The sequence below is a fragment of the Eptesicus fuscus genome, chromosome 9 (assembly GCF_027574615.1).
Source record: "Eptesicus fuscus isolate TK198812 chromosome 9, DD_ASM_mEF_20220401, whole genome shotgun sequence".
Taxonomy (NCBI): domain Eukaryota; kingdom Metazoa; phylum Chordata; class Mammalia; order Chiroptera; family Vespertilionidae; genus Eptesicus; species Eptesicus fuscus.
Window position 1 is genome coordinate 81,336,001 of NC_072481.1, and position 24,745 is coordinate 81,360,745.

Sequence of the window (24,745 nt, forward strand, 5' to 3'; positions counted from 1 at the left end):
CAGCAGGTGTCCATCAAGTGTTGCTGAATCCAGTGGAGTTAAATAAACCACTATCTTTCTAACCCATCTTTCTTCGAGCTTAGCCTGATGACTAGGGCCAGAATGTAGCAAATAGTCCTGAGTGGGGATTTTTTTTTTAAAGGTAAAAAAATGCAGGTGAATTGAAAAGTAGAAGAGGATGGGAGGCATCAGATGAAAACACCAAGACTGACAACCACCCCACCTGCTCCTTCAGCTCCCAATGAAAAGAAACCAAAGCCATCCGATTCACTTCAATTGCTCTCCTGGCCTGAAATGGCTCCCTCCCCCAGGCCTATAGGAAAATTCAATTAAAGGGTCCATCTGCGAGGCAGCAGCTGAAGAGGAATGACTGTGGAGAGGCCCATGTTTTTATCAAAAAGATCCCCTGTCCTTCTAGCCCGCCCCCTCCTGCCTGTACCGCTCCCCCTCTTGCTTATTAGGCCCAGCCCTTACCTCATAACCGCAATTCTCCCCAATTAGGCGGGCTCAGAGAAGCAGCTTTCATCCGCTCCTTTCAGATGCATGCTCAGTAAAGACTTGGTACATCCCACAGACACTGGCCTTGCTGGGAGAGAGCAAGAAAATCCACTAAAAATCCCCACAGAGATTAGGGATTGCAAGGCTCTGGCCCAATTAATCCCATTGCATCAGCTGGCTTAAAGGCCACCCTGCTGCTGGGTGTGAATTCTGTAGGCTCCTCTAAACCAAAAGGCAGGATGTGATTTAAAAAAATAAAAATAATGACCAGGCAACCTTTCTGGCCTAAAAGCAAAGAGAAAGGCAGAAGAAAGGGGTTAAATGGAGTGACCTCCAGAATGAGGCTTCTCACACATGGGGCTACCTCCTTGTGTTAGTGTTTCTTTCGGAAACTGGAAGTGGGCCACACTGCTGGCTGCTGGGACCATTGGCTTGGTAGCCAAGGGGCAGGTGAGAAGCCCACCATCCTCTGGCTGAGTTGCTCTGCCAGGATTCGCTGGGGCCATCTGAACTGAAGGATGGTCCTTCCAGGGACTACTGCTTCTTTCTTCACCCCACATTGCCTTCAAAATACTCCTGATAGTGTCTGTGGGGCAAGACTGGGCACAGACCCCACAGAGGCCACTCGGTCCTGCATCCAACAGTGTCCTATTGTCCCCTAAAAGGACTCCTTGTTTAGCCCATGGTCTTCTCAGATTTCTGTCCAGCTTCTTTCTGCAACCTTGTGATAATTTTTGATTAGAGAATATAGGGAAGAGGACAGCTTTTCTCTATCAACTCAAGTGAGAGGAAGTAACATCATTTTGACATTGATGCAGACTCTAGATGAGGCTGAGTGCTTGGACTCCTAACATGTGGTTGAGAAATGGCACCTAGTCCTAGGGCTGCCATAGACTGGGAGCTTAAACAACAGCAAGGTGCTTTCTCACAGTTTTGGAGGCTGGAAGTCTGAAATTAAGGTGCTGGTGGGTTGATTTCTTCTAAGGCCTTTATCTTGGCTTGTAGACAGCTGTCTTCTCCATGTGTCTTCACATGGCCTTTCCTCTGAGTGAATATATGTCCTAATCTGATCCTCATGTAAGAATAGCACTCATATAAGATTAGGGCCCATCCTACTGATTTTATTTTACTTAATTATGTCTTTTTAATTTATTTATTTTAATGAATTAATTAATTTATTTTTATTTAAATTATTTATTGTTGAAAGTATTACATATGTCTCCTTTTCCCCTATTGACCACTCCCCTGCCACTCCCGCCCCCCAGCATATGCCCTCGCCCCTCTACTGTCTGTGTCCATTGGTTATGCTTATATGCATGTTAGAAGAGCAATTTACAATAGCTAAGATTTGGAAACAGCCTAAGTGCCCATCAGCAGATGAGCAGATTAATTGTTTTCAAACACCCTATCTCTAACTCTGGTCACATTCTGAGATACTAGGAATTAGGTTTCCAAAATAAGAATTAGGGGGTAGGGTGGGGTGGAACACAATTCGGCCCATAACAGTATGCCTTGGTAATTCTGCCTAAAAAATGGACTTGTTATTGGCCAGTTTATTTGTTTCACATCAGGACTTTTAGCACTTTGAGGAGATATAAACTATACAAAGGACCAGAACCTTCTCAAGAAAGGCCTTCAATAGGTGGTACTAGTGTATTCCTACTTTGTTGAATATAAAATAGAGTTTGAAAACCAATTCTATATAATAAAAGGTTAATAAGCAAATAGACCGAACAGCGGAACAACTGCAACAAAGGAACAACCGAACAACTGGTCACTATGATGTGCGCTGACCACCAACGGGGGGGAGGGGGAGGGTGTGTGCGGAACATGGCGGTTGTCAGCCACAACAGGATGGTAGAGCAGGTGAGCGGGAGCACCAGACCAAGGCAGGGCACCGGTCGCTGTCTTTGGGGCAAGCCTCTGGTGGTTACTGAAAATTCTTTGCTCCTGCATGCCACGGTCTCACCTGGCACTCGCACCTGCTGCCAACACCAGCCCCTCTCGCACCCACTGCTGGCACCGGAGCCACCACTCGCACTCACTGCCAGCACCCGGTGCCAGCCCCAATAGCTCAGAGCCATCAGCGAGTGCGAGCGGTGGCTGCTGGTCCCAATCGCCCCTCAGGGCTTCTCCACCTCCCCCTGTTCCTGAGGGGAGATTGGGGCCAGCAGCCGCTGCTCACACCCACTGCCAGCACCGGCCCCACTTACACTCACAGCCAGTGCAGGAGCCACCGCTGGCACCCACAGCTGGTGTGAGGCACCAGTTCCAATCGCTTGGCGCCATCAGTGGGTGCTAGTGGTGACTGCTGGCCCTGATCACCCCTGAGGGCTTTTCCACCTCCCCCTGCTCCTGAGGGGCAATCGGGGCAGCAGCCGCCACTTGCACCTGCTGACTGCCCTGGCCCTGCTCGCACCCACTGCTGGCACCAGCCCCAATCACTCCAGTGGTGCAAGTGGGGCCGGTGCCATCAGCCCATGGGAGTGGCGGCAGTGGGAACGGGGCTGCCAGCAGACAGGGGACCAGGGGCTGCAGTGGGAGGGACTGGGCAGGGGCGCGGAGGATGGGCCGAGATCTGCCCCTGTGCCTACCACAGCCTAGCGTCCCAAAGTTCCTTTCAAGGTGCACGAATTCATGCACTGGGCCCCTAGTAACTATATATAATATTGGGTTAGAGAGATTCCATTACACAAACATCATTAATTTGATCAAGATGGAGTCTGAAAAATCTATTTTTTTTACCCTGAGATGGTTAATGCATCCCACAATTTGTACAAATCAAGCCAGCAGCCTCGCCTCCCTTTCCATGTCTCTCAGCCCCAGCAACCTCACCAGACCCCCATCACTCTTCAAATGTGGTCTCCTTTGACATTTCTCTGCACAGGTTGTTCCCTCTTCTAGAAATGTCCTGTGCCTTCTTAAACTGTGGAGTATCATGGAAGGAAAAGAGAGAACCAGGTAGTTTAAAAAACATTCTTTGAATCTCCTCCTGGGAGAAATGGTGCTGGTACACAAGTCATTGGGTGCTGCAGACTCAGGTTTCTTCCCCTGTCTCTATTCCCTCTTTCCTGCTCCTAGTAACAAACAGCTCACTTGGTGAGTGGAAAGACATAAAGATTCATTACCATGCTATAGTACATGTATAGTGTTGTGTGTGTTCTTAGGCAATGTCCCCTGGGCACAGCTCTTCTTGGGAGTCTGAGTAAAACTCTTCTGCTCCCAATTTCTTTTAAGAGCCAAAACCACACAAGCCTTAAATCCAATTTAGCACACTTGTCTAGTTGTCTGCTATACTTTCAATTAGATGTTGGATCGGACAGATTTAAATCCTTTCATTCTTCTGAGATTATCAGTGGCCTGGTGTCCCAGGGAATGCCTGGCCCATGCTTTTCACATGCCACCTACTCTGTTTTGGGTGAGAAGCTTATGCCGACAGGCCTCTGATGACCATGAGCTTCAGCATCTTGCTCACCCTACTCTTTCCACACCCTGGGCCCCAGGCTCCCTGGAGCATGGCTCTTCCTGTGAGTCAGGGCAGCAGAATGGCTAAATACTTAGACTTTCTTTCATATTGGGTAGGTTCACCTAATTCTGCACTTCTTTATTATATGACCTTATTCATTCCCTAAACCTCACTTACTCATCTATAAAATGGAGATAATGAGAGTCAACTCTGTGTAAGGACCTAGACTAGGGCCTGAAATCAAGCATGTATTCTATGTGTTCTTATTGCTGTTAAAGTTAAAATAGCATCAGGAACTCCTGGATCTCAATGACTTTAAAACAAATCATAATTGGAATGTTTGGGGATGATGTCAGAAAAAGAGCAGCATTCAAAGTTCTCTAATGTCATGTTCTATTTATTTGCCTTCAATAAAAGCAAATTAGGCATCCCTTTTCTCCCGTGATTTCAGACCAACTCTGCATTCAGGACACACTGGGAGCCCAGGTACTGCGGAGCATAGCTGCACTCCTCTGAGACTGAATTGAGTTATTTGCTGAATGGGTAAGTCAGGAATCCTCTGGGGATTTGTTTGCATGACTGATCTACCCAGTGGCATTTGGTGGGAGTGGGAGGGATGGAAGGAGGAAGGAAGAGTTGTGTGGCTTGTGATTTGTAGACAGGACCACTGAGGAGAAGCATGGCATCTGTCCCTTACTACAGTGCATTGACTGATTGGGGTATGTGATCAGGAGGCGGGATAGAAGCTGAAGGAACCGTTTTCATGCAAGACTTTATACTTTGGGCCAAGAAACAGCCAGCAGTTGGGAAGGAAACCCTTCTCAATGCTTTTGCATAGACCCCCTATTGCAATGGCTGCTCAAAGATGACCAGCTAAGAGAATGTGAGAAGACTGAAGCCTTGACAGGACAGTGATCATCTGATGATGGCCACAGTGTAGTGAGGGTAGGGACTGTCCCTCAGGATACTTTGTGAGGCACAGTTGTGGAGAGCCTGGGAGGTGAGCAGAGCAGACAGGCAGGTTTGTAAGGGGCTCCTAGTGATATATGGAGAGCAAGAAGGAATCGTGGATAAAACCCTGCAGGTCTGGCATTCCTGACTAAGCAGGTTGGAGATTTTGGTTAGCAAAACTTAACATGACATACGTATTTGAACTTAGAAGCTATGGAATCCTAAAGATACTTGAGTTACATGTATTTCTAATGGCATAATCTTCTCCCTTCAAATCCACATTAGAAATATATCCAGGATAGAGTGGCTGCTATGACTGAATCTCAAATAAGAAGAAAGGAGGAAGGGTCTGCTAGCTGCTTAGTTCATTACCCCAAGAATGAGATTCACAAGTGCTTCTTTGTCTGTGTCTCTGTGACCCTGACCTTCAGCATCCATTGTTCTTTCTAATTGCCCCCCCCCCATAATTAGAAAAAAGGACATATCAAAGGTAAAGAGGAGGGACTCTAACTACCAATTAGGACCAGCTTTTTACCTGATCAAAATGAGACACAGAGCTCTTATTCATTTACTTCCAGCCTTTTGAGTTATCTACAAAATGGCTTTAAAATGCTGTAGGTAATAAAAATATACGAATATATCCAAAACGTGCTTGACCTATAGTTTTGTAATCTTGTATTCAACCTCCATCCACACCAATTCTACTATTAACTTTCAAGTTATTCATTTCAGGAAACACACAGTGAACACCTGCTGGATGCCAGGAACTATGATAAGCTGGGTTTTTTAACAAGCAATTTATTTAACTAAGCTGCGTTTTTCCACCATTTGCTTCATCACATTCTATGCAGCAGAGCATTAATATGTTCAACATGACAGAGAGGTCGGTATTAGTTAATAAAATGTAGAGAAAAAATAGTTATGTAAAAATAAACAAAAACCTGGATTACCTGTGATAAGTTCATGGGCCCCTGAGTAAGTGAGAGTGAGAGTTGACTGTGTTTTTTCTTTTAATTGATGCATAATTTACATATAATGAAATGTACAGATCTTAAGGGTAGAATGATGTGAGCTCTGACAAATGACACACCCATGTAATCCACACCCCTGTCAAGCTATAGAACACTTCTGTCACCCCAGAAATTTTTGTGTGCCCCTTCTCAATCAACACCCACCCCATGTTTATTTTTAAGATTTCTAAAATGCCTTTATATATGAATCAAGAAATATCCTGGACACTTAACGTGGCCCTAAGGTAGTGTGTTTTTGTTTGTTTGATCAGATTTAGACATTCTGAATGAAAGTTTCACCAAGTGTTGCTAGACCTTTCCTCTCAGGAAGGTAACTCATAAAATTGACCTATTAGGAACTTAGGAGGACACCACTTTTCTCTTCCTGGGTTCATTCAGCAATAATCCCTCAGCTGGACTCTTTCATAAAGAGTCAAATAAACACATTTGGTCACTGCTGAATGCTGGCCTTTGAGCCCACTCCTCTCTCTATGTGAAAAAGGTGAAAAGTTAACAGACTGCTACTGGGAGCCAATTCTCCATGGTGCTCTCATCATTTCAAAGATATTTGCGTAGCAGACAGCCTTAGAAGATGGAGAGACGGTGTCTTATTCCAAAACAAAGGGCAGAGCTGTCCAGTATAATAAAGACAATGTCTTTTTCCAGGGCAGAGGGCAGGTTGTTGGCAGCCTATTATGAAAGATTCATATTTCCTAGGTTGAAGTTCCTCTTAGTACAACCACTGTGTATGTAGGCATCCCCTGGCCTTTTACACACTATCCTGTGGGAATTGGGGCTCAGGAAACCAGAGCAAGATAATGATGATCCTCTGAGTACTGGTAGTGCTATGAGAAAAAAAACTGTTCTTTATCTGACTTGAGGGTCTCATGTCTTCTCCCAGCATACAGGGAGCAGTTGCAGACTACCTGGTTAGCTTGCAGGGAGAGTTAAATCTCAGATGCCTTGCAGTTTCTGAAAGCTATAAGCCAAAACCGTGTGTGTGGCATGTTCTGTTCTAGTTAGATCATAACTCTGTTTTAACAGTTGGCCAGAGAGGATGGCTCATGGACTCAGAACATTCACTTTGAGTTCAAGTCTCAGCACAGGTATGGGTGTTCTTCCTTCTAGAGCAGAATGGAGCCCAGCACTTGGCTGCAGAGATGAGAAGTACGTGGTCTGGGTGGAGAGTTAGCTCCAAATAACCCTGTCTAATTTGCCCTCTGCCATCCTGCCTTACTTCTGTGAACTTGTCACACCTGACATCACCCTCACTGTATTTTCCTGTCACTAGGTCTCCTGGGAAGGCAGGTCAGTGAACTGTGAGCATTGAAGAAGTACTGCACTGAAACCATGAGTTGAATTTTTATTTTGTACTACAATTTGTGTAGGTTTATTGTTTTATATACTTGTAAACATAATAGGTGATGATTGTAAAAAAAAAAATCTAAGCTTTAGAAAAAGTATAAGAGAGTAATATAGATTGTTTATGATCATACCCCATAAGATATTGTTTCACCTCAACAGTTAAAACATGTAACATTATTTTAAATAATTGTATAATATAAAGATATCCTATTCTTATTTATTTAACCAGTGTCTTTTCAGTAGACATATAGCTTGTTCATCATTTTTTGCTATTATAAAATGTTTTTATGACCTCTCTGACTCTCCCTTTGTATCTATCATCTATCTATCTATATCTATCTATCTATCTATCTATCATATCAAACACTAGTTCTAAATTTTCAGTAGGATTAATTCATAGGAATGGAACACACTTCTATAGCACAAGCAACCTACAAATTCCCTCCTATCACCAGGATGACAAAATAGGCATGATTTTTCCCCTGTGATACACAGCCTTTTATACATATTATCATTTTTTATTACACAATGCATTCATTTTAGTTAGATGACACTAGTGTAAAACCATCAGCAAGACAAGAGTTAAAGAATGAAAGTTGAACCTGTGTGTTTAGGAAATGCTTGCACAACACCCTGCACCCAAGTGTAGTAACAAAATCATAGAACATATTGTTTTGTTAATGATAGCAGATTAAACTCATGCATATACTTGTCCTCTCTCATTAAAATTACAAAAAAAAAAAGTTTTAAAAGAACAAGCATTGGGAAACAGAAAAGGGAACACTCAAATAGGAAGTAGGTAGGATTATATCTGAGTTGCTTCAACTCAGCACTATTAACAATTTGGATTAGATCTTTCTTTGTTGTGGGGACTGTCCTGTACATTGTAGGATGTTTATTAACATGAGCTTTACTTACTAGGTACCAGTGACAGCACCCCTAAGTCATGACAACTATCTCCAAACATTTCCAAATGCCCCATGGGGAGCAAATGGCCCCCAGTGGAGAACCACTTGCTTTGGTGGATTGGGGGAATTGGGAGTAAGAGAAATGTCAGTCAGGTACAGATGGAGCAGGAGTGTGTAGGAAGCGGTTACAGGGTTAAGCCTCGGACTGACCTGCTGGCAAAGTCACAAACAAGTCCCAAGCTTGGAAGGGCACAGTCCTCTAAGCATAATTAAGCTTGATCCTGTAACTGATCCCTAAATCTTTGCTGGGTAGCTAGTGGGCTGTGGGAGGGGCAGCAAGTGCTGCCAAAACAAGTGAAACTTACAAGAACATTGTCAATTGCCTTGTTTGTCCCTGATTATAAATAAAGCCTCAGCTTTGCAGTCTGGATCTGTTCTGTGGCCTCAGCCAGGCACAGAAAGATCCACCCAGGCTCCCAGCTTCATGAATCTATTTCTGCGTCTTGTTTTCTTTATTTCTAATATTTCTCAATCCCTGGCCGCCTCCATTTAGAACTGGTTCGTTCATCTCTCTTTCCGCGTGGGACGCGGAAAAGGGAGATGCCCACCATGTCTGGCCCCCTCCGCATTCAGGCCCCCGCAGGAGTGGGCTGTGGAGGTGACATGCAAAGTTACTAATAGAAGACCTGTCTGTAGAACAGCTGGGACAGTCACAGCCTTCTCCCTCCTGGCCCACAGAGATGGACTAGCTACAAGAGCTTTGCTTCCAAACCAAAGCTCATAGAGCTACCACTGAAATAAACTGAAGGATCTGGGAGGAAGAGCTTCTAGTTTAGATACTGAGGATGGAGAGAGAAGTAGAGACTGAAATGTTAACAACAGCATGGAAGGGAAAAAGCCAGAAGGCTAGCTCTGCCTAAAAGGAAAATGAAGACCCCAGCACAAAGCCTTCTTTCCTTAGAAAAGGTGCAGCCTGTAGCCTTTGGGCCAGCCTCCCACTATGGACTGCTCACCCCCACCAGAGCCCTCCACAGTGGAAAGGCTTATTGAGAAAAAGAAGCTTATGGCTGCAGAAGAGATGCAACCCAACTGCTGACACTGCTGTACTTATTAATTCGTTCATAAAGAGGAATGATCAACAAAGGTTAGCAGACATTGGACAAAATCAACAGGTATAAAAGAGAAGACAAACAAAATTCAATACTAATAAAAATACTTTCCACTAGTAATATCAGGTAAATGCAAATTAAAGTATCTAATTTTTACCTATTAGAGAGGCAAAAAATAAAAAGGATAATAACATCCAGTGTTGGTAAAGCTGTGAGGAAATGGACACTCATATACTGTCAGTGATAGGAAGTTAATTTGAAAATACCCATCAAAAATAAAAGTATACAAAATTTTGGACTCAGAAATTCTTCTAAAAACTTTCCTACAGAAATATTCATATGCACACTCAAAGATATATGTGTAAGAATGTTCACTGAAGCACTACATATAATATTAAAATAAATAGCCCAGCCGGCATGACTCAGTGGTTGAGCATCAACCTATGAACCAGGAGGTCACATTTTGATTCCTGATCAGGGCACATGCCATGTTGCAGGCTCATTCCCCAGGGTGGGGCATGCAGGACACAGCTGATCAATGATTCTCTCTTCTCATTGATGTTTTTCTCTCCCTGTCCCTCTCTGAAATCAATAAAAATATATTAAAAAAAAAATAAGGCACAATTCAAGTGGCTTTCACCAGAGGAACATGATGATAAAATGCTTATATAGAATACTAGAGGCCCGGTGCATGAAATTCGTGCAAAGGTAGGGTCCCTAGGCCTGGCCGGCAATCAGGGCCAATCAGGTTCCCCACTTCCCTGCCTTCCCCACTTTCCTTCCTTTATCACCAATCAGGGCCTGCCAGCCAGGGGGAAAGGCCACAGGAGGTTTTGATCCCAGTTTGGAACATGCAAGAGGCAGCCCATCAATGATTCTCTATCATCATTTATGTTTCTAAGTCTATTTCCCTCTCCAAAATCAATCAAATATATATTTTTAAAATGCAAGGTTTTTAGAGGAAGAAATGTAGGGCAAGGGAGCTATTGAAAAAAAAAAAAAAAAGGACGGGGGGCATTTGAGATCCTGCTTATATTTCAGATAGGATAACATAAGGTGGTCTTCAGGGGCTGACAAGTGAGGAGTGGCAGTGGGTGGAGCAGGGCACTGCAGGCTGAGGAATGGGCTGTGATGATTGGAAATGTCTGTGACAGTGATACTGAGCATGTGTTGGGACCATTGCTGGGATCTTTCATCCCCAAGAGGTTTTGATTCCAGACAGGAGGAGAAACATGGAGATCAGTGGGCCTTTCTTAGCCTAGAACGTGACATGGGTGGCAGGAGTGGGCTGCCCTGTTTCCCTACAAATATAAACAGTGTAACTGGACATGGATGTCAGTCACATGGCCAAATCAATGCCTAGCCAGCCATGGTGGCTATATCCTTCCACTCTCTGGCTGTGCAGTCTCGCTATTGGCTAGGGAGGCTGAAGCCATGCCCCAGAACACACGTAGTATACAAAGGGGCAGGCAGGAAGCCAGAAGCCAGAGCTGACGCAGTGCAGCCGGGCAGCACTGTGTTTGGAGTCAGAGGGGCTGCGCTTCCTGCACGTCACCAGTGAGTCACCACGAGCCATGTGACTAAGGGGCAGCAGGGTGGGGGCCACTACCATGGTTGATGCGTGGTCCTTCACAGCATGTCAGCCGGGCCGGGCAGGGCCTGGGGAAGCTTTTCCCTCCTGGAGCCACTCTTCCCAGGGTAGCGTCTAGCCACTTTTTTTTTTTTCCCAAAATTTTTTTATTGGAAAGCAAGCTCTGGGCTTGTGGTTCCTGGGATCCCTGGGACATCGCATGCACCCCCAAGGCCTCACTGCATCCCTCTCCCCCTCCTCCTGCATTGAGTGTCAGCCCGGCCTGTGCCCTCTCACAATCTGGGACCTCTTGAGAGATGTAGCAGTGCACCAAGCAGCAGGCGGCCAGGGAGGAGCCTGAACCCGGGCTGGGTGCCACGCGGCTCATGCTCATCTCGGCCACAGTGCCTGCTGCCACCACTTGGTACTGCTGAGGGTCGCCAGCCATGAGCCCGGCTTCTGGCTGAGCGGTGCTCCTCCCGTGGGAGCACACTGACCACCAGAGGTCAGCTCCTGCATTGAGTGTCTGCCCCCTGGTGGTCAGTGCACATCATAGTGACTGGCCGAAGGGACGTCTGGTCATTCTGGTCATTCTGTTATAATAGTCACTGGGCTTTTATATATATAGATTATGTACCCCATTAGTGGGATAAAACAGATCTGACTGTGCCAATAAGAAAAGATGTATTAAGTGAAAAGAGTAAAGCTTTGAACAATATTTATATTATTATTTTTTTAATATATTTTTATTGATTTCAGAGAGGAAGAGAGAGGGAGAGAGAGAAACATTAATGATGAGAGAGAATAATTGATTGTCCTTCTCCTGCATGCTCCCTACTGGGGATCGAGCCTGAAACTGAGGCATGTGTCCTGACCGGGAATTGAACTGTGACCTCCTGGTTCATAGGTCAATGCTCAACCACTGAGCCACAATGGCATGGCACAATAATATGTATGTTATGATGTCATTTATTACTAAAAACTCCCTGTGTGTTCACATGCACACACACGTGGTATATAGAAATGCACAGGGGTCTGGCAGGGAGAAGTAATAAGGAATGGTCATTTTTATAAGGGTCATATGGTACCTTGTAAGCTTAGGAACAACTTTTACAAAGAAAAGTAAACAAGGAATGTTAAATCTTACAGAATTCATGAAGATCATACCCAGTCTGTTTAAGACAAGGAAACTGAAGTCCCAATCTGAATCAAGAACATCAATGTTCTGATTCCTGATCTTATACTCTTTCCATTTCTCTTGTTCCTTTTAAACTTCTGAGAATTTCACCATTTATTTTAAGCCATTTATCACAGCTGTTATCTTAATCATAATTTTGCTTATTTAACAACCACTGTGGCTTATAATGTATTTATTTCATATATTTTGTAAAATAAGCATGCCCTTTACATCAGATTTCAGGTATTACGAAAAAAAAAAAAAATCCTTACATAATTTGTTTTTCCAAGCATAAAATTTTCACATGATTTTTAATCATGAATTTCCTGTAGCAGATCAAAGGATACATTCATTTTGGTGGCTAGTGCAAACATTCAGAGTGAGAGAGGGAGACAATAGGAGTGCTGGGGGCAAATGTGGGCAGAGTCCTGCCTAGGAGCTCTGGGGGAGACCCAGGCTCTTCTCAAAGACTGCCTTCCAGCAAGGGTGAATGGTGTGCACACCTGAGAGAAAAATGCAAAGGTTCTTATAAACCACAGGATAAATGCAGATTCTTATAAACCACAGGATAAATGCAAAGATTCTTATAAACCACAGGATGACTACGGGCAAACAAATATAATCCTGTCTGAAAATGTAAGAGAAAAGGGTAGGAAAGGTGGAGATTTCATTTCCAGGGTGTAAGATATTCAGAATTGGCTTCAGGAAGACAGGTTAAGTTTGAGCCAGACTTTGAAGGGATAGAAGCAACTTCAGGAACTCCTGGAAGAGTGTCAGGTAATTTGAACAGGATCTCAGATCAGATTTCTTTTGCCTCATCTTCACTTACTCAATATGGTTGTTCCCTAGAACCTTGTGAATCTGAACTGAAACAAAGAAACAAGCAACATAAAAACCACAGCTGACCCACCTCGGAGAAGTGGAAAATTAGTAAATGATAATTTTCCTAAGACATGGACTATTTTCCCTGCTCCATAGGGCAAATAGCATGTATACATAGATGCTTTTAATTTTCTCCTTTATATTTTTTGCCTTATGTGGAGGAGCTATTGAGACACTCCCTTCAAAGGCACAAGGCTTCTAGTCCCTTGCAGAGGTGCTGTTTATTTGGGGGTTCGGAATCTTTGCTAATAGGCACTTGTTGCCCTCATAAGTGCTTTCTGTATTGGCAGCAAAAGAGGGAAACGATGGAAGCGCTGATGTCACCAGCTAATAAGGCCAGGAAGCAGCCTAAACCTCCAGATCAATAGGGATGCAGACAGCTGCCGGGCAGACTGCCTGGTGTCTGCTCTGATTTCACTTCCTCCTTGGTCAGAGCCCATCGCTATGGCAGTGGGGTCAAAGGAGAGAGCTTGTCTAGGTTTTAGATACATAGAGCGGTTGTCCCTATGGAAGTGACTGTGATGTGAACTTCAAATGCACAATAAAAAGCCTGGGCCTCCACTCCCATCCAGACCACGTTCTCACCAGGGTGCAGCCACCAGCCTTGTTTTTGTTGGGAGTTGGTGTTAACTCCGGGCCAGCTCCCTGGGCCTGAGACCCTGTGCAGCCACACAGGACTCTGCTTGGTTTCATGTGTTGCTGTCTCCGTCTTGAAATCCTCACTATTTCTTTAGCAAGGGGCCCTGCATTATCACCTTGTGGAAACTGGGTTCTGAAATCATGCACCCAGTTCTGACTGCACTCTTGGATTCCTCCCTGTGGTTGGGGAATGTGTGTGTTTGAAGGGTTTTGATGATGCTTTCTATCAGAGTTTGAACAGAAAAGGAAAGACCCTGGTTCGCCCCCTGCAACTCACTTTCACATCAAAAGAAAATTCTCCAGGCTGCCCTTTTCCCACTATGTCTACCAATGAAAAGTGTTTAGCAGGAGCTTAGGAGGGAGGCTGGAGAGCCAGAGGCCTTGAGCGTGGGGGGCTTGTCTAAATGCTGACTTTGGTCTTCCTTGGGTGGACACAGTCATGGGAGCATGGAATCATCTTGTAGCCTGCTAGACATTTTATTTCTAAAGTAGGTGATTTCCACCCATCTGGATGATCTGGGCTACGTAATATTATTTGCTTTAAAAGCTTATGGGTTTGTAAACCGAGTTTGAAATAAACAACCCCCAAATCTCTCACCTTTAGGTCTACAAAGACATCCTTAGCTATAAATTTCCTACCATTCAATCAGGGAGGTGAGACATAGGACATTGAGAGAGTTGTGAACTCTTCCCATTCACTGCTTAGCGGTGCTCACTTAGAAACTTAATTAAAATCCTTTACCCATCAATATGTTACCTTGTCACCCCTGATCTCAGATCAGGTTGAAGAAATGTCAACCCCAAGTACCTGTGTAGTTCTGAACAGCTTGGGGCACAGGCTACCAGGGCTGAGGTAGAGAATAAATTAAAAGAGAATACTCAAAACTTCTCTAAAAGAGATTTGACCATATTTTAATTTTCATGTAAGTAATATATATGCATGATTTACAAGGTCAAAGAGTACCACACGGCATTTTAAAAAAGTATCCGTTTCTTTTGCCTTCCACACTTCTCAATCCCTACCCGCAAGGGATTTTAATTCCAACAATTTTAATTCCTTTAGTGTTATTTCTGGTATTTTCCTCCACTTTTCTAATTAACATGCTTATTATTTCTTTACTTTTCTAACTGGGATATTATCTATTGACTTCTTGTATAAAAGATATATGGGAAATCATATATGGAAAATCTCATAGATACCCATAGTCACACACACCTGTACCTGTTCTGTCCCGCCATCCTCCCAAAACAGCTCTATGATAATACATGGTCAGATTAGGTGTTTACATTATTATGACTAGAAATTTTGTTCACAGTGGAGATATGTAATCGTAACACATTTTGGTTATATTTCCTTTCTTCTACAAATTTGTTTTTCCTGGCATTAATAATTAATTTCTTTATTAGTTAATTTTATATGTTCCTATAACTAATACACCTTTCAGACTACTCAACAGAAAAGACCCTTTGATTTTCTTAGAAATATCCCCCCGAGCCTTCTACCCTCTCTGATTTGATGCACAGCTGTCACGCTGGTATCTGTCTTTATCCCCTTGTAGAGACTTTCATTTGCCCCTCTCCTTTTGGGGACTCCCTGTTTCCAGACCCCATATCTTCCTTATTCAGTTTATTCTCTTGTTTTGGGAGAACGTATTCAGCAAGGCATTGAGGGTAAAGTTTCAGGCATTGCATATTTGAAAGTGTCTTTATTTTAACACTTCCACTTGTTTGATCATTTGGCTGGAATTGAATTTTTCCTTGGAGTTTTTTCCTCTCATCATTTCGAAGGCACTGCTGCACCCACTGCTGCACCGTTGTCCTGCTCCCAGCATTGCTGTGGAGAAGTCCACTAGGGATCCTGAATCCTGATCCTTTATAACTTGCTTCAAAAAGCTTTGGGGGCCTTCAGAGTGCTCTGATTCTGTTGTTTCTGTCCAGCATCTCATCCCATCCTCCTTTGGTCTGCTTTCCCCAAGGCCAAGGCTCCTTTGCTTGAATTTCTCAAAGGACTAAACCTTTTTACTTCTACAAGAATGGGGCAGGGTGATCACCTGGATGCTGTAAGACCTTCCATTAGTCTTCCTCCTGACACCTTGATTGAAGGCTTCTTGTATCCAGAACTCTGAGAAAATAAATTTCTGTTCTTTAAGCCACCATGTTTATGGTGCTTTCTCAATGTAGCCCTAGGAAACTAATGCACTGTATGAAATTTTACCTGTTCCACAAGGTTTATCCATAAGAATTATGTCTATGTTCATAATAAGTTTGACCAAATTCTGTTTTAAAATCATATTAAACACTGACCAGAGCATACCAATGAGGGTTGATGGGCAGGCACTTCTTTCTGCTTGTCTGTTTGCAGGGCTTTGATCACCAGAATCTTGTGCATTATTCCTGCCCAACTGAAGTTGCTCTGACACAATGACCTCTGAGCAACTGAGGCTCCCTCCACCTGGAATCTGTCAAGGTGCTACAGTATGTATCATTCACTGAGCCCAAAGGCCAGGTAACAGGTGAGAGCAGGGTAGGTTGAGGAAGCTTAGGTGGCTAAGCCATGAGTCTTCTTAGGATGGACAGGAACCCATCAAGACACGGCATGGCAAGATGAAGAATGTCTAGTGGAGAAGGTCAAAATGAGAACCCTTGGTAGCACACATATACAAGAATAGGCAGAGAAGATGAGACAGTGAAGGAGACAATGGGGTCCTGTCCCCAGAGAGGTCATGCCATGAAGACCAAAACAAGGTGTCGAATTTGTGAATTGGGAGCCTCTGGCCTTTAGACAAGCAATCTGTGCCATGGAAGCTGGAGTAAATTGCAAAGAGGAGAGAATATGAGTAGGTACTTTAATGGGATCTCATGGTACAAGGAATGAGAGAGATAAGATGGTAGTTTGAACTGGAGGCAGGACTATAGGAAGGGTTTATTCTCATTGCTATTAGTTTATTTTTAAGGTTGGGAAAATATTTACATTTTTGTGTTCTGAAGAAAGGAATTTGTAAAGGGGGAGAGACTGAAAGAGAGAAGAGATCATCAGAAAGGAAAGTCTGAAGCAGAGGCAGGGGCATGAGATCCATATTAAAACACCATGTCCACTGAGCTGTGGGTACAGAGTCCTCTGCAGGGCCTGGGCAGGGGTACAGGGGTGGGCAGGAAATGGACTTTGCTTTGATGGGAAAGGAGAAAGAAAGGTCAAGGGAGCTCTAGTTCCCTCCAACTGTGATTTAGCACAAACTGCAGGCTCCCTTTCCAAGATCAGTACTGGAGAAACAGAAAGGAAGACAGAGGGAAACAAGGAAATAAAATTTATTAATGAAAAGATAAATTTTCTAAAATTAGCATTTTGCTTAAAAAGCTCCAAATAACTCATGGGTGAAAGAAGAAATCATATGGAAGATTTAAAAATACTCAGGACTGCGTGATAATAAAAACACTAAATATTAAAACTTGTGTATGAAATGAATGTGGAATCTCAGTAAAGTCAAAGCATTCAATGCTTCTAGTAGAATAGAAAGGCTGAAAATAAATGCCCTATGTTGTCTAGCTTAAAAACCTACAACAAAAGCATAAACCCAAAGAGAGTAGAAGGAATAAAATTACAAAAATGAGAGTAGGAAGCAATGAAGTAGAAAATGTAATTCAATAGAGAAGAGTAACAAAGCTTAAAGTTAATTCTTTGGAAAGATGAGCAAATAGATTAATCTCTGATGAGCCCGATCAAGAAAAACAAAAAAACAAAAAAACAGGAAGTACAAGTATTAAATCCATACATGAACAGGGACACACGGACAGGTAAGTAGAATCCAGAAAGTGGAGAAGTGGAGAATATCATCAACAAGTTTATACTAAAAAAATGGAAAATGGAAATAAAGTGGGCTAAATATACCTTTTAGGAATACAGATAAGTGGGATAAAGACTGTATTTTTAAAAAGCAAAGCAATAATAAACACAAGCAGTTACCTGTAGTGAGGGAGGTCAAGGAACAGGATAGGAGAGGAAGACATAAATAAATGTAAATTCCTGTCAGTGTTTCTCAAGTTGGATGAGGGGGTCAAGAGAGTCTATATTCTAATTAGTTATTTAATTCTTTTAAAAGAGGGTCATGCATGGGCCAATGGTCAGAGTGTTTCAAGAACCAAGAATTATGATAAATCCAATTCTGTGCATTTGAGACTCAAAAAGAAAATTCAAGAAAGAAAATAAGTTCCTCCCATCAGACCAGGGGAGAGTGGTAGAGACTCCATAGCTGCAGTGAGGAGGAAAAATAAACATACAGGGTAGAGCCAGAGAAGAAAATAGACATGTGCCGAGTGACTGCTCTATGACAAGCAGGGTGGTAGTGTTTTGCAGTGTAGCAGGATGCTGTACTGGAGGGTAAACTTGTATTTCCTCCTCTGTTCAGAGTAGTGATTTATCCAAAAGTGACCATCATCACTGTTCAGAAGGAAAGTTGTCACCAAAGCAGTGAATAGAGCTGTTGATGGGAGCCCACTATTGTCCAGGAAAGGGTATGTAAACAGACTTTTGTGGTTTAAGGATCCTATATCAGTTTGCTAGGGCTTTCATAAAAAAGTGTCATAGACTTGATGACTTAAACAACAAAAATTTATTTCTCACACTTCCTGAGGCTGGAAATCCAAGGTCAAGGTGTTGGAAGAGTTATTTCTCCCGAGGCCTCTCACTTCAGCTTGCCAATGGCACCTTATCTCTGTCCTCGCATAGTTTTTCTCTGTGTGTGCACACTCCTAGAGTTTCTCTCTGTGTTTAAATTTCCTTTTCTTATAAGGACACAAGTCAGATTGGATTAGGACCCACTCTACTGGCCTCATTTTAACTTAATCATTTTTAAAGATCCTATTTCCCAAAACAGTGACATTCTGAGGTGCTAGGGGTTAGGGTTTCAACATTTGAATTTTGGATAGACACAATTCAACCCATAACCAATCTGAAGGAGAAGCATCCGGACCCCAGGAGGAGACTGAGAAGAAAGGAGATTTGGGGTGCCCTGTGTCTGTGAGTTAGCAAATACCAGGAAGTTCTGACCAAGTCCTTAAGGATCAGCATGCAACCCAGAGGGTGAACAAGAGTGAGTGAATATGGGAACAAGAAGTGTCTGGAATGAAGCAACCAGCCAACTGGACCAGCTCCCCAGTTCACTAATCCTTTACCACCAATGCTCCCATCATAGTCACAGTAACGGAAAACAAACCCTAATCCTAGGCCCACCTGGACAGAGACTGGTGGTTCTAGTACTAGGCAGTTCCATGGGCCGGGGGGCATGCCAGCTGCACCTTGAAGCACACAAGTGACAAACATAGTGAACTGGGCACATAGTGATTATGGTCCACGGTGGGTCATTAAGATAAGTGAGACTCAGAGAGATCATGTAAATTCCCAGAGACCCAGACCTAGTAAGTGAAGGAACCCGAATTCAGTGCATAACAGCCTGATTCCCAAACCCATGCACATTTCGTGGCATGCAGCGAGATATTGCTTTAAATACTCCAGAGATAACCTTAGACTCTGTGATGGTGAATTTTATGTCATCTTGACTGGTCACAGGTCCTCAGATATTTGTTTAAATGTTATTCTGGGTGTAGGCGCAGAGGTTTCGGGATGAGACAAACATTTAATCAGTAGACGGAGTAAAGCAGATTGCCCTCCCTCATGTGAGTGGACCTCATCCAATCCAATGAAAGCCTGAATAGAACAAAAAGGCTGAGAATTCTCTCTCTGCCTGTCTTGGAGCTGGGACATCTCACCCTTTATAACATGGGCCAATTCATATATATTTTCCCAGAGAAATAAAACAAAAAAAAAATATATTGGGTGGGGGATATATATATATATATATATATATATATATATATATATATAATTTTGGTTTTATTTCCCTGGGAAATCTAGACTAATACTGACTCCTAAACACTTTACAAACATTTTCCCACATAGATAGGTTGATAAGCTATTTACAAATTATTCTTGCCAGCCCGATAAAAAATTAAACAAAATGTAATTTAATTAGCTACTTCTACTTACTAAATCTAATTGAAAATAACAAAGTTGTGCCCTGGCCAGTTTGGCTCAGAGGATAGAGCGTCGGCCTGCGGACTGAAGGGTCCTAGGTTCGATTCCAGTCAAGGGCATGTACATTGGTTGCGGGCACATCCCCAGTAGGGGGTGTGCAGGAGGCAACTGATCAATGTTTCTCTCTCATTGATGTTTCTAACTCTCTATCCCTCTCCCTTCCTCTCTGTAAGAAATCAATAAAAAAATATATATATTTAAAAAAAGAAAAAAAAAAGAAAATAACAAAGTTGCTCTTAAAAACTGTTCTCTAGTTCCAACTTTTATGATGTAAGGTTGGCTTTTTCCTAAACAAAGCTGAATGAAGAAGCTTCTTACATTTTAATTTTCAATATCAAATCTGTGCTTGACAGGAGGATGAGACTGACATTTGCTGAGCAACTACTTAGTGCCAGACAGTTTCATTCAGTCCTTACATGTTATCTGTCTTGTGATCTTCACAAGCATCACCTTGCTTGCTGTCTTTCTTGATGGCATCTATGAGAGCAGAGAGTAGCAGGGTGAACCAGATCCTTAATCTGGAGGCTGCTCCAGTTGGTCAGAACTTTATAACCCCACAGAATATCTTTAGCAGACTAAGGGCTAGATTCCAAATAGGGCTGGATTCAGATGAACTTCTAAGGACATTAACAATTGGACACGTGGGAAAGAGCAGCGCATACCGTGCAAAGAATCCTGGCCAAGCGATTTCTCCCAGATGCTCCCTTTCCATCCTGCCCAGCTATCTGGTCTGGAAAGCAGCAATCCCGTGAAGGACCTCCAACTTCAGATGGCATCCCAGGAACGGTCTGAGCTCTGTGCTCGTCAAAACCCCGAGGTGTGCGTTCAACCTTAATCACAGTTCTCCTCAGTAGCACTTAAAAGTATAGTTGATGAATTTAACAAGAAACACATGTTTTCATTTAAATTACAATTAGCAATTAGAGAGTTAAGTGTGCCCTAGATAGAATATATAATTGTTGTCGAGTTTGTGGCATAGCTACTTTACTGTTGCTATTTTCCTTTTATGTTTTGCTTTATGATTTTAGAGTAAATTTATGCAGAAACTGTGAGAGAAGCCCAAGCTAAATAAAACTGCTGGGTTGCAGTTATTTGGCTCCTGAAACAAGGTCACCAGTTTAGGCCCACTGTAGACTCATGGTTTGGGTGATTCTCTTTGTTTTAGCAAATGTGAGAAGGGAAGACTTTTGACTTGCCCTCTTAGCAACTGAGGTTGGATGATTTGGGGGGAAGGGTTCCAGCATAAATTTTGTTTTTCTGAGCTCTGTCTACCTACTGGTTGGTATGCTTTTCTGGAAATCCAGAGAAGGAAAAGCAAGCTGTCTTCTCCTTCATGTCTTCAGGAATGTTTCATAGAGAAATTAATATTCACTTTTGCTTTTTTTTACTTAAAAAAAGGACGCCAAAAAAGGTGCCAATACATACAATTTGGGGGCCAAATCAGGTGCATTCCAGATGGCGGGAACCTGGCTAATGGCCTCGCCAGGGGGAAATCCTCAGGGCTGAATAGCCATAGCTCAACCTCCTTTGATTCATAAAAAGGTTTCTGCTGCCAAGCACGTTGGCGATTTTAACGAAGCCATGTAATGAGAAAGTCGTTCCTATTGAGGAGTCCCTCCCTCCAAATAAAATGAAAGGAGAGAGATTTGATTTATGGTGACCACTGGGACTGGGTACAGTACAGATCATAGCCAAGACAAGTAATAGTAGGTGGCTCGGAGACCTGACTACATAACTCCTTGGCACCATTTAAGGAACCACAGCAGTTTCTAAATGTTAACAAACCAGACACAGAGGTGAGGGGAGATTGCTCCTCATGGAGACTGTCAGGAATCGGAGACTTGGGGCCATGTTTGCTGTAGCTGGCCGAGTAGATGGCCACCGGGCCACTGGACACTGGAGAGAATCATTTCTGGATTTCTTTAAAGGGAAGGCAGGTCACGCAGGCTGAGGGGACTGTAAATAATCTCTGGTTTCCACAAAGCAACATAGCACCTTTCCCTCAAAACAACCCCAGTGGATAGTCTTTCCTTATTTCCCAGCAAACGTTTCCCGGTGAAAATACCCGGCTAAAAACGTGTCCCTGTCTATTGTTGCAGGAGGACACCGGCTCATGAGCATTAATGCCATGGAAGTGCGCCCTCCCCGCCTGGAGTAAACTTCCTGGGGAAGACCGAGAGCCAGGTTCTACTTTCTCCGCTGTGCTGTTTTTCATCGCGTGGAGTTGTTTGTCTCCAGCATCAGAGACAGAGAGTAAATTTCCCCCACGTGCTGACAGACTCCGAGGAACATCTGCATAAGGATGGAATTTATTTTGTTCATTACGACCACCGCAGAGCGCAGGCTTTATTTCACTCCCGCAGACGCATTCTGCTCTCGTAAACTATGCAGCGTGCTCTTCGTCTAATGGCCGGTGGGCTTGGGAGAACTGGCAGATAATCTGAGTTGTCTCTGCTTCTTCAGTTTGGTGATTCCTGTATCATGAAAGTTATGACATATCAGACAGACGAAGGATCAAGAAGGCCTCAAGTAAATACTTTCTAACAAGCTCGAGACAAATCGTGTAACAGAGCTACCGAGGCTTCGAAAACATTCTAAGTGCTTCCCCCAACCCCAAGAACTCAAAAGCAGATGCACCTTTCTCTGGGGAAGCCGGCACCCATCGCTGCTGCGAGCGTTTTATTTTACGTGTAATGATGGAAACTTCAGCTTGCTCTCTTGCTAAACTGTCCAGCTTTGTAATGATCTGTGTGTTCCTAATGATGGATCTTCCCTTTGATTTTTTGAAAACATAGCAGATATAAATAGAAGCAGCCCTGAAGTGCAAAACCACACAATGGCCAGCAGTTTTGGCCAAAAGCATGACCCACACAGGAGCTCCTTCAGATGTTCCACATCAATCATGGCCTCACATACCATTTTCTTCCTCCTCCTGCTCTCATTTATCTTTTTCTTAGGATTTGGCACAAAAACACAGGCCTGGAACCAGAGTTGCAATTTCAGGCTACTCTCTGAAGCATTTCCCAGTGTTGTATTACTGAAAGATGTATAGTCCCCATGGAAGGCAAATGTTGGATGAAGAGGACTTTGGGAACTGGGGGAGAGGGGATGTGTTAGTCAGGGTTTTCTAGCGAAACAGAAGAGGAGAGAGAGAGAGAGAGAGAGAGAGAGAGAGAGAGAGAGAGAGAGAGAAAGAGAGAAGAAGAAGAAGAAGAAGAAGAAGAAGAAGAAGAAGAAGAAGAAGAAGAAGAAAGAGAGAGAGAGAGAGAGAGACAGAGAGAGAGAGAGAGAGAGAGAGAGAAAGAGAATTAAAAAAGTGGCTCAGCCCTAACCGGTCTGGCTCAGTAGATAGAGCGTCGGCCTGCAGACTCAAGGGTCCCAGGTTCGATTCTGGTCAAGTGCATGTACCTTGGTTGCGGGCACATACCCAGTAGGGAGTGTGGAGGAGGCAGCTGATCGATGTTTCTTTCTCATCGATGTTTCTAACTCTCTATCCCTCTCCCTTCCTCTCTGTAAAAAAAAAAAAAAAAAAAAAAAAAAAAATCAATAAAATATATTTTTTAAAAAAAGTGGCTCAGAAATTAGGTGGGCAAGCCCCAAGCTCCACAAGGTGAGCTGGCCAGCTGGGGCGCCGAGTTCCAGTTGGAAGGCCAGCAGGCTCAGGACTCAGGAAGAGCCAATATTTCTATTTGAATTCAAAGGCAGAAACAAAGTCAATGTCCCAGTCCTGAAGGCAGTCAGGCAGGCAAAAATAATTTTCTCTTGCTTAGGGGAGGGTCTACCTTTTTGTTCCATTCAGGCCGTTAACTGATTGGACAAGGCTTACCCAATCAGGCCAAACGATTTGCTTTACCCAGAGTCTACCAATTCAAAGGCTAAGCTCATTACAAAACACTGTAATAGAAACATACAGAAAAATGTCTGATGAACTATCTGAGTACCCAGTGACCCCGTCAAGCTGAAATATAAAATGAACTTTCACAGGGGGTGATGTGAAATTAGGCCCCAGGGATCATGCTCTGTGTCTTGTTTATCTGAGACACCCTGGGAACATAACCAATGGCAGGATAAATTGGGAAGACTGTTGTCTATCTGGAGGTATTAGTGAGCAAGAAATCATTCTACCCACCCCTATGCCTCTGTGCCCACCAGAAATATCAAAGCTCTTCTATCATGAAAGACTCATTTTTTATGGAAGTTTTCAGACTGCTGGATTATGTGTTCTTATGGTCTCAGGATTCCAGGAGGGGGTAGAAATAGACCAAAAGGGAAGGCAGGGAGCAGGGAGTCTTGCTTCTTTGTCTGTGTTGGTCACTCCCTTCAGTGCTGTTGGCTAAAGTGTAATGATTCATCTTCACATCAAGGGGGCAATGCGTGATACCATAGAGACCTTCACTGCAGCTCCCTGGACCCATGAAGAATAAAGACCTGTCCTCCTGGGTAGCCACCCAACTGGAGCCATGCAAAGGCCTGCCACCTCCCAGGTGTTGTCTCAGCAAAGCCCAGTATGCCACCGTAGACATGATTGCCTTTCCCCTTCCATTCTCCATTCTCTTCCCAGCCTCCAGATATTCATCTTTAGGGTCAGTCCTGTCTGCTATTCAACACAAAGATGAATTTCCCCAGCTGAGCCTTGCCTTGCTAGGCAAAAGTCTGCTGCCAGTTATCTTTAAACACAGCTCCTGAAACACATGAAAATCCATTGACTCCTCTTGGAGCAAGGCAGCCCAGACAAGGTCTCAAAAGACTCACAAAGATTCACAACTGTGTGCAAGGTCAGGGGTGGGGCAGGGTGGACTGTAGAAATAATAGCAAAAAATATATTTATATTCCTTATTGAAATTGTAGAGGTGACGATCCATAATAATAATTATTATGTAAATGTATTATTATTATTTATCAAGTTCATTCTATGAAATCTTCCATATATCAGATATAATACTTGATGCTTTTATATGTTTTTCATGGAGACCTCATAACTTTGTGAGGAAATACTTCCCTCTGTTATGGATTAGGCTAGGTTAGGGGTGGGGAACGTCCAGCCCACAGGCCATATAAGGCCCTTGAAATCATTTCGTATAG

General features: G+C 43.4%; 1 pseudogene; it reads left to right on the plus strand.

Annotated features, from left to right (window-relative positions):
* The first annotated feature begins 2,328 nt into the window (after window positions 1-2,328).
* LOC103290221 (heat shock protein HSP 90-beta-like) overlaps window positions 2,329-24,745 on the plus strand; it is a 102,057-nt pseudogene continuing 79,640 nt past the window's right edge.